We start from the raw sequence: 17,219 nt of genomic DNA on the forward strand, positions 1-17,219 counted from the left end.
AAGCTCTGCTAAAAATCAGGAAAAGCAGACAGGTAAAGGTGGTTTGAAGGTGTGTAGCCATGGAAACAGAGAATACGATTGTCAAGAAAGTCCACAGAAAGCATTGTGCATTTCGAATGCTAGGGTAAAAGGCATCGAGGATTTTGCAAATGAATGGTCTGGTGCAGCCCTTGGCATCGGAGCATGGTTTAAGTTCCCCATGCCTTTTTATCGACAGGAAGCGAAGTTTTGGGCATTTGGGTCTTAATCATTGAAAGGATGACCAAAAACTTCAAATTACACCGTGAAATTTGGAAGGATGGTGGAAAAGATTAAATCCCTGGTCAAAAAGTTTGGTCGGATGAGTTTCAGTTGTCGCTAAACTCCCGGTCACTACACAGTAGACGTCAAAGATTGTCCAAGTTGACGATGACCTGATGTTTATGGTTTATTGAACTAGTTATTTAAATCGAAGGATTATGGTGTGGTTCGAGCATGGACTTCGTGAGTCTCCTTGATGCCAAGAAGACAATGCCTACTATTTTGGTTACAGGTTCATGGAAAATCAACGTTACTTAGCCAAACCAGAATTTCATCGGAGTTATCAGTTTTATATCGAAGAAAGCTTTAAAGATAAGTTGGAAAGGTTCATTCAGAAATTAAGAGAGGATTATTTTGAGGAAATCATGAAGCAGGTAGCTAGAAATGTAAAGAGAATGACAAAGGCCATTATGGACAGCCATAACCAAAAAATGCTCTCAAGAAAAATGAAGCAGCGTATGAATCTATGGTTTGTTTCCTGTTTTAAGCCCTCTTTCAGCTAGCATAAACGACATGTTTTGATATTTGCCTGAAGATATTTCAAGGTATGTGCCTTTCTTACTATTCTTCCCTCTTGTTTCTTTGTAATATTTCACCAGGAAGAGGCTATGTGAAGTTTAATGTCAAATTTGAAGCGTGCATACAAAATCTGAGGCGTTTGAAACCACCGGTGGAGATGAAGAAGACAATTTGATGCTACATATGTATATGTGGACACACAACTCCAAATTATTTAAAGATGGAGATCATTTCTACAACCACGTCACCATTTACAAAGATGGCAAATTCAAAAATGGCGAAAGGGGATGAATATTGACGTTTGCAAGTGAAAACAAGGTTATAAATATTTGTAAACAAATCATTGAAAAGAGTTGGGATACATTGAATAAACTCATTCTTAATGGATCATCCCTAGTTTTCCAACCTTTTCAAAATTTTAATTCATATTGTAGTGGAGCTAATACGTTGTTGTTGCTCTATAGCAGTTGCATTTTTTAGTTTCCCAGTCACAATTATATTTACATTTTATTCTTTATTTTAATTTTCATACTTTTATATATATATATTAGAATTTTAATAATTTAATATTATAAATCATTTTAATGTGTGAAATATTAGAGAAATCAAGTTGTGGATTTTAAAACTTATATTTGAGATTTTTTTTTTTATAACATTATGGTATATATATTAATGCGGTTTTGTGTTATATTAATGTGTGAGTAGTTTCATCTAATAATTTCGACTATTTACAATTAAAACCAAAACCAATGCACCGAATCAATTGATATTATTTCCTGAATTAATGAATTGTTCATTGTATCATCACTAAAAATAATACACCTTATTATATTATATTATGTTATTATTAAAATATATGAAGCTTCATGATTTCTATAATTCATTTTAAATTGTATCATTAGCCATATCAAATGCACTCTATTGTTTTGTGTTATGTCATTGCTAAAATTAGTGATTTGTTCTAAATAATTTTGCATTATATCAACTAAAATTATTGCATTGTCTTGTTGTGAGTCATATGATTGTTAAATCAATGTAACTATTTAGATGCCATATTTCTCTACATCATTTTTCATTATATCACCACTAAAGTGAATGCACCTTAACTTCAATGTAACTATAAATATGAACATATGTACATGGAAACTTAGAAAATAAAGAAGTGTATTGATGTATTCATTTATGTTATGTGAGATAATTATAATTTTACATGATTTTTGACCACTATTATTCTAAAACCTTTATTTTGTGTTAGTATCATATGGCAAGACTTTAATGTAAGTTTCATTGTTCTTAAACGGACATTGTTATATATACATTATAATGTGGAATACGTTGTCTTGTAATATCAATATGGTGCATGTTTTTTCTCAAGTTGTACAACTAATTTACCACCAAAAATATTCATCTTAAAATAACTCATCCCACAAGTGCTAACCTAAAATAAATTCTAATGATAATAAAACTTTTATAATGAATTTGAATGTGGTGTGAAAAGATGAAATGCCAAAATTTTGAGTTTTTCTAATAGTGATATGTTACTTTTCCTTCAAAATATGATTCATATGATTAAGGTGAAATTTGTTTATAGTAGGAGTAAAAGATTGTGTTTTAATATTTTGATATATGTCAGAACTTGTGACCCAAAGGTATCTAAGTCATCAAAATTGCTTGGCAATTCCACCCAACATGGACCACATTAACCCTTAACACAGTTGGATTTGTGCCCACAGGATTTCGGTCATGGGACACTAACATAAAAATGCACCCTATCACCATAGAGTGTACACATTGTGCGCATCAAAACAAAAATATATTAAAAATATGCACATCTATTGTGTATGCGCAACTTCCAAATATGCACATATACAAAAGAAATTCACTATATGAAATAAACATATATAGGAAAAATATGTGCATATACAAAAGTTACGCATATACGAAAGATATGCACATATTTTGCATCGCATATCTTTTGTATATGCATAACATTCATATATGTATATACAAAATTTGTTCATATACGAAAGTTGCGCATATACAGAGGTTATGTATGTACGTAAGTTGAAGTTGTGCACAACTTTGTATATGTTTAACTTTTGTATATGCACACATATGGAAGTTGCACATGTACGGTAGATGCACATATACAAAAGTTGCGCATATATGGAAGATGTGTATATAGATAATTTATGTGTAACTTTAGCCACTGTATATATGCAACCTCCATATATGTACAATTTTTGTATATGCGCAATTTATGTATATGTGCAACTTCCGTATATATTCATATCTATTTATGCATATATAGAAGATGTGCATATACGGAAGTTGCGCTTATACAGAGAGTGAAGTTCTGCATAACTTATGTATATGCACATATCTTCCGTATATGCTCAACTTCTCTATATATCTTCCATATATGTGAAACTTTCATATATGCACATAGCTTCCATATATGTGAAACTTCAGTATATGCACATATATAAATGTTGTGCATACATATGTGAAAATTTTGTATAAGCGCATACTTTTCGTATATGCACAACTTCTGTATATACACATATTCTCTATATATATGTAACTTCTGTAGATGTGCAACCTCTACATATGTGAAAGTACAAATGATATGCACATATACAAAAGAAACACATATACGAAAGATATGTGCATATATGGAAAACATACGGATATCCGAAAGATGTGCATATACAGAAGTCGCGCAACTTCTATATATGCACATCTTATGGATCAAAAAATATTTTGTATATACATAACTCCCATATATGGACATATCTTTCAATTATTCTCAACTTTCGTATATGTGCATATACTGAAGATATGCGCATATACGAAATTTGCATATAGGAAACTTCCATATATGCATATATTTTCTGTATATGCAAATATATGAAAGTTGTATATATATGAAAGATATGTGCATATTCGAAGTTGCACATATATGAAAGATATGTGATAAATAAGATGTGCATATATAGAAGATATACACATATTTCATATATACGCATGTCTTCCGTATATGCACAACTTTCGTATATGTACATATATTTCGTATATGCACATATCTAGAGGTTGTGCATATACAATATATATGCATATATGGTAGATGCGCATATATGGAAGATCTACACATACACAGAAGTTGCACATATACAAAAACTATGCATATCTTGAGACTATCGTCCATGCATACTACGGAAGCTACGCACAACTTTTGTATATTCGTAGTTTTTTTATATGTGCATATACATAAGTTGCACATATACGGAAGATATGCGTATATACGGAAGTTGCACGTATACAGAAGTTGTACACATACAAGAAATATGGACATATACAAAAGTTGTGCATATATGAAAGATTTATGTAGACAGACACAGTACTTGAATACCAAATGCTGCTTAGAATCCTTCATACCCAACTTTGTGCAAAGGGTATGAAAAATATTTGTACACTCTAGAATGTCTTGGCCCCTTCCTTGCCGCAGTGTGGTCCATTTTATGTACTTATCTTCATAGCTCCCGACAGGGTAATAATATTCCTTGATTGCGTCTCGGAAAGAATTGCAAGTGGGTGTGACTCAAAACAGTGAGGGTTTCTCTCTCATCCCTCTACTCACAGTAGGTTTCCCACCACTCCTTGACATGGGAGGTAAGTTTGAGGAGTGCAAAAGCAATTTTTTCCCTATTGGAAAAATCATGAACCAAAAAATATCCTTCCAACCGATTTAACCATTTATCTACGACATCTGCATCTATCTGGCCTTCAAATATGGGAATGTCAAATTTGACTTGTACCTTAAAGGGAATGACACCTCCAAGGTGGCTACTGGATGAAGATGCATCACCTGTGGGCATCCGCTGAAGGATCTGGGCAAAGTTTTCCATGATCTTATTCCTTTGTCACTCGAGGACTTCTTCGAGAAATATTTTGAAAGGATATCCTGCTCCCTCATCTTTCTTTTCTTTCATCATAGGAGGTCATTAGGGTCGTGAAGATATGTGCATATACAAAAGATATGAACATATATGGAAGTTGTTCATATATGGAAGACATGCGTATATACGAAAGATGTGCATATATTATATATATTCACATCTTTTTTATCACATATTTTTCGTATATATGCAACTTCCATATATGCACATATCTTTCATATATGTACAATTTTCGTATATTTTCATATACGGAAGTTGTGCATATATTGAACTTGCCTATATGCAACTTCCATATATGCACATATCTTTCATATACGGAAGTCGTGCATATATAGAAAATATGTGCATATACGGAAGTTGCACATATATAAAAGATATATGAATATATGGAAGATATGCACACATACAGAAGTGTTTCATATACAGAAGATATGCATATCTTTCATATATGCGCAACTTCTGTATAAGTGCATCTACCGTATATTCACAACTTTCATTTATGTGTATATAAAAAAGTTGTGCGCAACTTCAACCTCTATATACACACAACTTCTGTATAATATGGATAATAAATTATCACCAAAGTATTATGGTCCGTACATGGTGTTACAAAAGATTGGTACTATGGCATACAAATTGGAGCTTCCTACAACGTCCCGAGTGCACCTAGTTGTCCATGTTTCATGCTTAAATAAGGTTATATGTGACAAGCTCCCAGTTCAAACAATATTGCCAGAACTTGACAAGGAAGGAAAAATCATATTGGAACCTAAAGTAGTCACAGAAACAAGAACTCGATAGCTATAGAATCGATCAATTTCAGAGTATCTCATCAAGTGGAAGAACTTACCCGCTAAATATTCCACATAGGAGGATGATAATTTTATACAGAAGCATCCAGAACTACTCAAGTGTTCAGGACAACACTTTTCTGAAGGAGAGGGCATGTTAGGTCCCCATAATACTAGTGTATTTCCTTATTATTATTTTCATTGTAGCCCCTTATTTTTATTTTTGTGCCCATGTTTTCCCCATATTGTTATTATTGTGCCCCATAAAATCCCACTATTGTTATTGTTGTTCCCTTACATTATTAGTGTTATGTCGACTTTAACTATATTGTGACCCCTTAGACTCCTATATATAGAAAGGAGGTATTGTCATTTGTATCATCCAAGAATTGTTCGTTTGTGTAATGTAAAGGAGGTTTCCCCCTCGAAGAGGCTGATTTTGAAGTCCTTGATCTATCTTTTCTTCTATTTTGTGAGCTGGTTGCATAACAAAGAGATACAAAATTCGACAAGAAGGAAAATATAAAAATTATTGGAGAAGAGAAAAAAGGAGCATGAAAATATAATAGGCAATTGATTCAATAGATAAAGATAGGAAATGGACAACTTAATGAATGTTACATCATGGAACAAAAGGAGTTTGAATAGAAAATACAAACACAAACTTCCTAAATAAAAAATAATATTAGGAAATCCAATAAATGCTATGTTATAACAAACTAAATGTTTGGAGCACCAAATGCCTAAAATAACTCAACCAATATGTAAAGGTTTCTAATTCATAGCAGTAGATGCTAGGGGAACATCAAGAAGATTAGAAATCCCATGGCATCTTAAGGATTCCATCATCTCTGACTCTATAGCCATGACAAGATCTCTCTCTACCAAGTATTAGAGACAAGATCATAAAAATAAAGGATATATTACTAATATTTATTGTCACACACTATGAGGAACTAACTCGGGGTCCTTGAATTAGAACTAAATTTATCACGAAATTTCACATCAAAGAAAATGACATTTACAATGAAACAATTCATATTTTGACAATAGCATATATAAAATAATACATATATTAAATAACATATTTGATTTACAATCATTCACATGAATTAAATCATAAGAAAATACATACCTGGTTATGGCTTGATTATGGTCCCCTGCTAGGATCGACCAACTCAATATGCCACCCTACCAACTAAGAAAGTCTATCTAAATTTCCTCCCTAGGGAACCTCCACTAGAACTCCAAGCCCAAGTCCAATTGTAGGCTAAGTGCGTCCATAGTAGATCCAACACCCTCCAACCAAAAACCAATCTATTTATGTTCTCCCACCTTCCCTGTTGAAAATGGCAACAAGAAATGCTAAAAATAGCATTGCTATAAATATCATTTCAAGATATACTCCAACTCTGTTGGAAATAGGAGAAAATAGAAATGCTAAAACTAACATTGCTATAAATAACATTTCGGGATAGATTCCAATTTTAATTAGTCCCTAAATTAAAATTGAGAATTAAAATTCGAATTTAGTCTCACTAGCTGTTTGAAAAATAATTAATTAATTCATCTTGAGTTAATTATTTGGAGAAAATCAAACATGAAGTCTATGTGAAGACATGCAACAATTATCCCTTTGATTGAGGAAGTTATCCCGTAATTAAGGAGATAAGGATGAGTTGTATTTGAGTTGTAATTAGTTAGCTCAGTTAACTGAGTTAATTCAAGTGAAATTAGTTCCAAACAGTTGGAGGAACTGATTGTGAGTTCAGTCAGTTAATGCATACATGCATGCAACTAGGGTTCTCCAGATAATTGAATATTCTCTCATAAATAACTCATGCATGTCAGTTCAGAGAAAGACCCAGTTGAGATTAAAGGAAGGGATAGTGTACTATCAGTTGGAGGATTTTTCCTATATAGGAAACTCATCCATGCAGAACGAATTATCTCCTTCAGGATTGCGCAGTTATTTCAAAGGTCAGTGTTGTGTGTGAGAGGATTATTCACCCAGGTTGCAGCTAGAGGACCCAGGAGAAACTGTGCAAGGAAATAGGAGGCTTGGAGGACTGAAGGAAGGCATATGTGTCGTCTATTTTGTCTATAAGTAGTAGTGAGGGATTGTACTGAAAGCTGGATAGCTTGTGCACTAAAGCTTTATGTAATCCTGAGATATTTCCACTTGTATGATAATACAAAGATCGGGGTTTTTAGCTGAGTCTTTCCCCAGCGTATTCTTCTATTTTCATGTGTGATTGATTTCTCATTCTCTATTATATGTGTTCTATTTGATCTTGCTCAAAATCTATTAAGCTTCCGCAAGTTTGTTTGGAGAAGTAGATCAAGTATTTTTCTTTAGTTACATTGCATTATTAGGTGATCTACATTGAGAATTTCTACATGGTATCGGAGCGAGGTTTTGTAGAAGAATTTCTACATGGTATCAGACCAAAGGTGATCAAAGCAGAGAACAATATACAAATAAGGGAGAAGTTCGAAGTTTGAAGTTCTTGATTGTAGGTACAAAATTGATTTCTTATCATATCTCACCAATGGCGTTCCATGGCTTGAGACTCGAGTATGCCCTAGATGGAAACTTGAATTACATAGCCTGGAAGGATTGCATGGAAGTGTTATTAGAGGAAAATGGTTTGAAGGAATTCATTGATCAAGAAGTCCACAAGCCAGCAATAGCTAATACCCAAGAATTGGTAGAATGGAAGAAATGTGTGGCGAGAGAAAGGAGGATTCTTCTGGAGGGAGTTCGAGACCATATTGTCTCGAGTATCCATGGGAAGGAGACTCTGTTTTCAATGTGGAAGACATTGAAGGAGCTATATCATAACAATAGTGATTAGAGGAAGTTGGCGCTGAAGGATAAGCCTGGGAAAATAAAGTGTGAAGAGGACGACACAATCTTTACATATTTGAAAAAGATCACCACCTACAGAGATGAGCTTGGAAGTGTAGGAATCACGACAGTCGATGATGATATGGTGAGTCTTTCTCTCCTCGGTATTCCTAAGAGCTGGCACAACTACCAGGATTCAGTGAATAAAAGAGAGAAACTGCCAGATTGGGAACGACTGTGGTCGGATCTGATGCTGGAGGAGATTAGGAGGTGCACCGAGATGGTTCTTCATCCAAGGAGGATGAAGAAAATTTTTCCTTAGTGAGTAAGGCAAGGAAAGGGAAGGAGAAGGATTCTCATCCCAAATCGAGTTCTTCTCATGGAGGGAAGAAGATTGACAAATCTAAAGTGAGATGCTTTAATTGCCATGAGGTGGGCCATTATGCAACTAATTATCCATTGAAGAAATGAAAGAAGGGATCCTCGGAAGGATCTGAAGGTGAGGCATTGGCCTCTCAGTTCGAATTGGATTTTACCCTCATTGCATGCATGGTTTCATCGATGATGGGTTGTGGTTGGTTTCTTGATAGTGGAGTCTCATTCCACATAACTGGCAATAAGAGTTTATTCAGTGCCTTGGAGGAGAAACACCTCAAGATACTCATATAGATGCGTGACAATGAAAGGTTTAGTGTTTCAGGAGTGGGAACAATTGCTTTTCAGAGGGAGCATGGAGCTCGCATCACCTTGACAGATGTGAAATATGTGCCAGGACTGAAGAAGAACTTGGTATCAATCGCGATGTTGGAGGACAAAGGCTATGATGTAGTCTTCAGTAAGGGAAAGGTTCTTCTTAGACACATCACCACGAGACAAGTGAAGCATATCGGTTCACGAGTCAAGAACCTGTATTCTCTTGAGGTTGAAGATGCATGCAAAGCCTAGAGGAGCAAGGAAAATGTTGGAGATTTGGTGGTTGAGAGGGAGAGTACATTACCTCTCAACATGCAATGCCAGAAGAAGTCTCAGACAATTGTGGAGGAGCCACAATTGGTGAAGCAGCTTCAAGAGGTTGTGGAGCAGCCACAACTGGAGAAGCTGAGAGGAGACCGAGTGGAGGCATCCACTCATGCAGAGACCTCTAGTAGGGGGAAATTTCGAGCTAAGTGGGCAGAGGGATCACATGCATCCATACCTCCAAGTGGGAGGTGGGGTGATGTGAAGTGATAGTCCCAAGAAGGCTGAACTAGGGGCAGGATCCTTGAGGTACCTAACCTCTTTGATTAGACCTTGCTACGGGGGCCCCGACGAGGAGTAGAAGGATTGGCTGAGTGGGTAGAGACAAATGTGGATAGAGCGGAAAAGGGAGCTTTAGCATCAGAGGTTATTTCTAACCCAATAGGGAGGTCAGTTGGGAGATCAGTTACTTACTTCCTAGTAACTGAGTTGCAGTGCAGTAGTAGGAAGCATGATGCAACATGATGAGAGGAGGTGCAGTGTGGATGCAGTGTTGGGAGATAGGACCAGCAGCAACATGGATGCAATAGAAGGAATCAGTGTGATTGATGCAGTTAGAGATCAAAGCAACAGAGGCTAGAGTAGTCAGATACTGAAGGGAACAGAGGTGCAATTTAATGAATTATCTATCAGCTTATCTATAATTATTTTCAATCTCTAAAATAGAGCATGTATGACACTTAAAATGTTGCATGTTAGGACTTCTTCAACCACTTGATATTTATCATACAACAGATGTTAAATCCTCATTATTTTAAATAACTTGTTATTGATTTGGATGAGATATATATCTTGTCCTAATTTAGATAGGATAGATTAGATTTCCTATTTGCTACATGTATCCTAGAGTAGATTTTCATTAAGAATGAGTTCACTAAATTTTTATAAATCTCCTTATATAAGTGCAAATTCTAGTGTGCCTTCATTGAACCCTTGTTTTAGCTTAAGGGTTTCTTTCTTGCGAGAGATATACAAGAGGGTATATCTGATATTTATTTTTCTGGTGATAAGTAATTAGGGACATCATAATTCAATAACTAGACCCAATAGAACTAGTTGAAAACACCAATCCAAACTACAAAGAGTCTAATTTGGGGCTATCATTGGGTGGTCTCCTGAATGTTTATTTTGGTAAAAAAAAATTCCATCAAAATTTTTGGTGCTAGAAGGAGTGCCACAGATAGATTGCCTCTGTGGATTCTTGTTTTAAAATTTGTTTAACTAATCTTGGCCCAAGTGTAGATTCCTTATTTGGGTTATACTTTTAGCTCATGCAAACCTAGGAGAGGCATACCTAAGAGACAAATTGAATCCTTGTCTAATATGAGGTATGATAGTGAGAGAAAAATTTCCTCCTTAAAACATCTTTGTTGATTTGTACATAAATGTGAATCTTTCGATATTACTAATGATAATTAAATTTGTAGATTATTTATTCTCAATTTTGAGGATAGATTCAAAAATGGTCCAAAATGTGTCCAACTGAGTTAATACATGAACATCAAACCATTTTATGAAGGTAATTCTATCAACCCATGAAAATCACAATAATGAAAATTTGTGTTTTGAAATTGAAAATCTTTCCATGCATAAAGATGAATCTCTTACAAAATTTTATGCTAGATTCTAGTGAGTCTACTATAGATTCCTGTTAGCTTTTCTATATTATACAACTTTCAATGGATAAAAAAAAAGTTTTGGCAGTGCTGGTTATGTTTGCAAGAGGCTCGCAGTAGTTGGTTCCCTCTTCTCCTTCATTTTCCTTATAACTCCATAATCCCCCGCTATCCCTGTTTTACCCCAATATTTAGTATAAACCTTGATTTCTTTGGCTCTCGGGCGCCAAATTTAAGTTTTCAACAACTGCAGTCATATAACCTTCGAAGCAAGCGCTATCTGCCAATTTGGTGTGTTCCCCCATGTAAGCCCTTTTACGTCAAACCCCCCGGCGCTAAGGTCTTAACATGTACAACCGCGCACTTTTAGAAAGTCCCTGGGCCACAACTTTTCCTGTCACATAAGTTCCACCAAGCTCGTGCGTTAATTCCCGTCGTCCGATCGTCCATCTCCCAATTTGACGGCATTCACGTGTCCTGCCGCCTGAACATGCACGCGCAATAGCCAGCGGAGAAAGTGGTTTCTTGCGAGTCACATCCACCATGCGTCAAGGGCTGAGTGGTATCGTGACTCCTCTGTATGAATACCACTACCTCCCATAAATGGTGCGGGGAAACCACTTACTGCCATCCCGCCCGTTCTCCCGCTCGTTATCTCCCATGCAACTTCCGCCCTCGATCACCGTCGGATCTGCCCGACCATGATCCGACGGCCCACGTTTCTCCATTCACGCCTTCTCCTGATACTCCCTATCAAATGATCTCTGCCATCCATATATGTGATCCGACATCTCATAGTCACTCCGCCCTGCATCTTCCCATCGCCACCCACCATGAGATCTCAGCCATCCGTCAGTTCCATCCAATGACTAGCATTCATTCCCTGCCCTTCGTTCATATTCCATGTAGTTTTCGTGTGTTTGGCCTATACCATGCTTCCAGGGGACGAAGGCGATCACCCACCAGCACTCTACACAGTTAATCTTCAACTACCCCATTCAAGAGACAACACGGCCAAGGAAGGAAAGTACAGCCTCGAGCAGTTAAACACCTTCAGTAGTTATGGAAATTTATTCATACAACACTCCACCTGCTCGAGGAGTACACCTAAGTACCAGAGAATGTCAAATTTTGTTCATTAAAGCAACATATTGTATCAAAGACCCATATCAGACAGTTAATGTGGTTGGTGGTCCATTATGACCCCTCCACGCATAGGATAATAGATATTTTTGTAATCAACCTCCATATATACCCAGAAACAATATGTAATGAGGGTTGATGGATATTTTTTTGATGTAAAGTTCAACTTCTGGAGACTGTGACTACTGTGATACCCGCGGCGTCTGGTATTAATTTTCAGCTAATGCAAGCTTCTTTTGTTGTTAATTGCTCACTTTCCACTTCTTCTTTGTTCTAGGCTATGCCTGTTATGCATTCTTCATGTGCTCTTGATGTTTAGCATTAGAGGGGCTATCATCCCACCTCTGTGTTAGAATCTAGTATATATTACTGAAAGTGTATGCAGGTTTCTATTTTCTTGGTGCCAGAGTGCTGTCATCCTGTATGTGCATTAGGAAATAGATTTACAGGCCTTTCTACTGGTTGCAGCTAGCCATCACATGGTCTTGTGCATCTGCCAATGTGGTCAGTATTCTCCATGTTCACCTATTCCTTAAACTGTGAGTAATTGGTGGTTTAAAACCTTGTAGTCTGAGGGTGTTCACCCATGTCTGGGGTTAAGCATAGTAGAAGTGGTTATCTGGCTTGAATATGCATCATTCCTTCCATTCATACACCATTTTCCAACATTTTTGTTGAGTTTGTAATGTTCCCAAGCATCTCTGATATACAACCTAGGAGAGTTTCTTAGGGTGATAACATTAATTGGCGTCGTTGTCGGGGAGAGGAGATTGAAGCTCAGCTTCCCTGGGAGAACGACACAGTTCCAGATTTGATGATAGACAAGGTATGGGCACATTTCTAGTTGTAATCATCTATCTAGAAACTCCACTAGAGGAAGACCAACATTTGGTGACTCCACATTGAAGTTCTGTCTTAGTTTGTGAGACATACTCGAAGAAATCCTCAGAAATCACCAGCTGAACCAGTGCCTGACCCTGAGAGGATTGTCAAATCGTAGAAAGCACCACAGAAAGGGGCATCAGGATTAGGTAATCCTAAGAAATCTCATGCATCTCTAAAAGATAAAGTTATAGCTGAAGATATACAGTTTGAAGATTTAGAGCACAACAGTGTTAATAAGGAAATTCCTTCAGAGATTAATACAGCCCCTTGTCCATCTAGTTCCCCTTTGATTCTCAGTCCAAAGAAAGCTTCCCATACAGTCCAAAACATCCCTTTATCTCTGCCATCCATCACATTACTTCTTACCGTTCAATCTGTGAGTAGCCTTCCACATATCCCAATCATGGCAGGCCAGCAAGCACCCACGTAGATAGAAAGAGTTGTTGCTGCTAGATATGGACACTTGGTCTTGCCTGTTCCTTTAAATCCCATGCCTGTGGGACAATATAAAAAATATATGCCTAAGTTCACAGGCACAGAGGGAGTAACAACAGAAGAATACCTTGAGGCCTTTTACAGTTATGCTGATAACTTAGATATAAGTGAAAATGATGTATGGATGAGAGATTTTGTCCAGAGCCTTGATGGAGAGGCTAGGAAGTGGTTCAGAGAACTAGCCCCTAGATCTATTGCTGATATTGAAGCCTTAGATGATGCATTTTTGAATCACTGGGGAGATAAAAAAGACTTGTTGTATTACCATACTAAGTTTGGTAACCTGAAGAGGGAAAATGAGGAATCATTGCTTGATTTTAATAAAAGATTCAATCGTATGTATAGTAAGATACCAGCTGAGGTAAAGCCTACCCCCACCTCTGCCAAACTCACTTATGCCAATGCTTTTGACTCTGACTTATGCCTGCTATTGAGAGAAAGAAGATGTGCCACTCTAGCTGACATGCAGGATGCAGCACTAGAGGTGGAATCTAATATTATGGCTGTAGAAAAGGTAAAAGGTCATGCTGATAGAAGGAGGCAGAGAGGTCAATCTTCTACTTCCTCTTTATCATCTTTAGAGCCTAAATTAGATAAAATAACTAAGATGATAGAGTCATTGGCTGCTGAAATATCTAAGCTGAAGGTTGAGCAGAATTCAGGAAAGATAAGGCAGCAGAACACATTTTCTCAAAGAAATCCAAATCCATTCAGAAGAGCAAATGAGCAGTTACAAATAACTCGGAGGGGTAAAGAACCAAATGAAGAACAGAAAGTTAAAGCTCCTTTCCAAAATGTAGTCATGGAGGAGGAACAATTTGAAGATGAGGATGAAATTCACTGAATGGAAGATAAAGGCAGCGCTGCATTTTTGACATTGGCTACTTATGAAGAATCTTTGCTGCAAGAACAAGACAGTCAGGAGTGGGACAGAGAGGCTGCTCTACAAACTGATGAACAACAAAGATACAATTTGAGGTCAAATGCAAAAAATGTCAAAGAGAATCCTGCCCAAAGAGCTGTTGTCCAAACAGAATCACAAAATATCAAACAGAGAAGACCAACTGCTGATCCAATGATCCTCAAAGCTCTAGTTCAAGAGGTAAGAGGTTTTGATAAGTTACATTCCTCTTTCAGCTTTGAGTTAGAAGTTCAAAAGTTGAAAATATCTGTGCCTCTGGTAGAGTTGGTAAAGAGTGAAGTATTTAGAAAGCCTATCCTTGAAGCTCTTGAGCTAGAAACCACACAAACCCCCACTGACTCTGTCAACTTGCAATATGACAAGCCTGCTGTTGTGCTTAGCCCCATGATTGAACCTGCTGATAATAATTCTCCATCTTTTTATGTCTCCTTGACCATTCATGACAAAATCCTCCATATATGCCTGCTAGACACAGGGGCCAGCCACAATCTGATGCCTAAAGCTGTCATGGAAGAGTTAGGCCTTGACATCACCAGACCATATCATAATTTATTCTCTTTTCATTCAAGGAAAGTAAAATGCCTAGGATTGATTAAAGATCTAGCCATTACCTTAACTCAGCTTCCCATGAAGAGTATGATGATGGATATTGTGGTAGCATATGTCCCTCCTAAGTTTGGCATGCTGCTGCCCAGAGGATGGATTAAGAGATTAGGTGGGACATTACAATATCTTATGCCACTGTCCCAGTTTTTGGAGGAGAGAGCAGGAGATTGTATAGAGAAGCACAGCTCGCATACATCATCAACGATGAGAAGAATCCTACTAATCATTCCATATATGCTGTGGACTCTGATTTTGGAGCATGTATTCTCCAAATAGAAGAACCCCAGAAGGGCTCAATGCAGCTCAGGAAACCAACAAATCAGGCCGAGAAAGAGCAAGGAAGTCAGGTTTGGGAGATGTTCTTTGATGAAGCATGTTCCAGGGAGACTACAAGAGCAGGGGTGGTGCTGATATCTCCAGAACAAGAAAGCACACATCTGTCTTTCAAGCTGGCTTTTCAAGTCACAAACAATATAGCAGAGTATGAGGCTTTTCTATTGGGCCTTAATGCAGAAAAAGACAGAGGAATCAAGAATTTGAAGGTATTTGGAGATGCTGATTTGATCATTCAACAAGTAAATAAAACATTTCAAGCAAAGCACCCAAGGCTGAAAGCATACAGAGATGAGGTATGGAGACTCAAAGATTCCTTTGAAAATTTTTCATTTTCATATATCCCTAGAGCCAAAAATCAGCTTGTTGATTCCCTTGCTGTGTCTGCTAGCCTGTTTATCCCTCCCATGCCTCCCAAACTTATATATGAATTCCAAATGAAGTACAGACCATCCTTGCCTAACAATGTTCACCACTGGAAAGTCTTTGAAGATGATGATGAATTAAATAGGTTTCTGCAAGTCATTGATGAATTTTCTGAAATGAAAATTGACCAAGAGAATGAAGCCTTCCAAGAAAGCCCCCAACCCCAGCTTAGAAGTAAAAGGCAAAGAAATCATTGTCCATCTTCCTAGTAATCATATTCCAAAGGGTCTAATTCCTCTAAAAAGGTTGTTCGACCAGAATGATGTACCTTAAAAGGCTGCCCAAAAAGAAGATCAATCTGCAGTCTGTAAGAATGATATAGGAAGTCCAGGTCAGCTTATATACGTAAATTTTTCCACTCATCTTTCTGCTGACCAAAGTTCTGAATACTACAGCTTAATGAAGAAATTTGCTGATGTGTTTGCCTGGGAATATAGTGACCTGAAAACCTATGATAAAAAAGATTATTCAGCATAAAATCCCTCTAGAGAAAGACACCATTCCTTTCAAACAAAAGCTGTGACCAATAAATCCTATACTTATTCCTCTGATTGAAAAAGAATTTAAAAAGTTGTTGGCTGCCAAGATCATAGTCCCTCTCAGATATTCCAAGTGGGTAGCCAACTTGGTAGTGGTGAGGAAGAAAAGTGGAGAAATCAGACTGTGTGTCGATTTCAGAAACTTAAACAAATGCTCTAAGAAAGACAACTACCCTCTACCCAAGCTGGAGCATTTGCTGCAGAAGGTCTCAGGAGCCAAAGTAATGTCTTTCTTGGATGGATTTGCAGGGTTTAATCAAATTGTTGTGCATCCAAATGACCAAGAGAAGACTGCATTCACCACTCCTTGGGGCACTTTTATGTACGCCAATATGCCTTTTGGATTGATGAATGCTGGAGCAACATTTCAGAGAGCTATGGATATAGCATTTGTGGGAGAGAAAGATAAATTTGTCCTTATCTACCTTGATGACATAATAGTATACTCCAGCAGCCATCAAGATCATTTGTAGCATTTGAAAAGGTGTTCCTGAAGTGCAGGAGGTTTGAAATTTCAGTCAATCCTACAAAATCACTATTTTCTTTAGAAGAAGGCAAGTTGTTGGGACATATTGTTTCTGCTACAGGTGTCTGAATTTACCCAAAAAGAGTAAAAGAAATATAGACCTTGTTTATCCTGAGATCAAAAAATGATATTCAATCCTTTCTGGGCAAAATTAATTTTTTAAGGAGGTTTAAATTTTGCACAACTGGTCAAGCAGATTAACTCCATGTTGAAGAAAGGGTCAGAGATCAGATGGAATGATATAGCAAGAAGATATTTCGAGTCTATTAAAAAATCCATTATGGAAGCTCC

This window comes from Pinus tabuliformis, chromosome 4_1, assembly GCF_031772625.1.
Source record: "Pinus tabuliformis cultivar Carrire ecotype Pingquan chromosome 4_1, CPIR1, whole genome shotgun sequence".
In the NCBI taxonomy this organism is placed as follows: Eukaryota; Viridiplantae; Streptophyta; class Pinopsida; order Pinales; family Pinaceae; genus Pinus; species Pinus tabuliformis.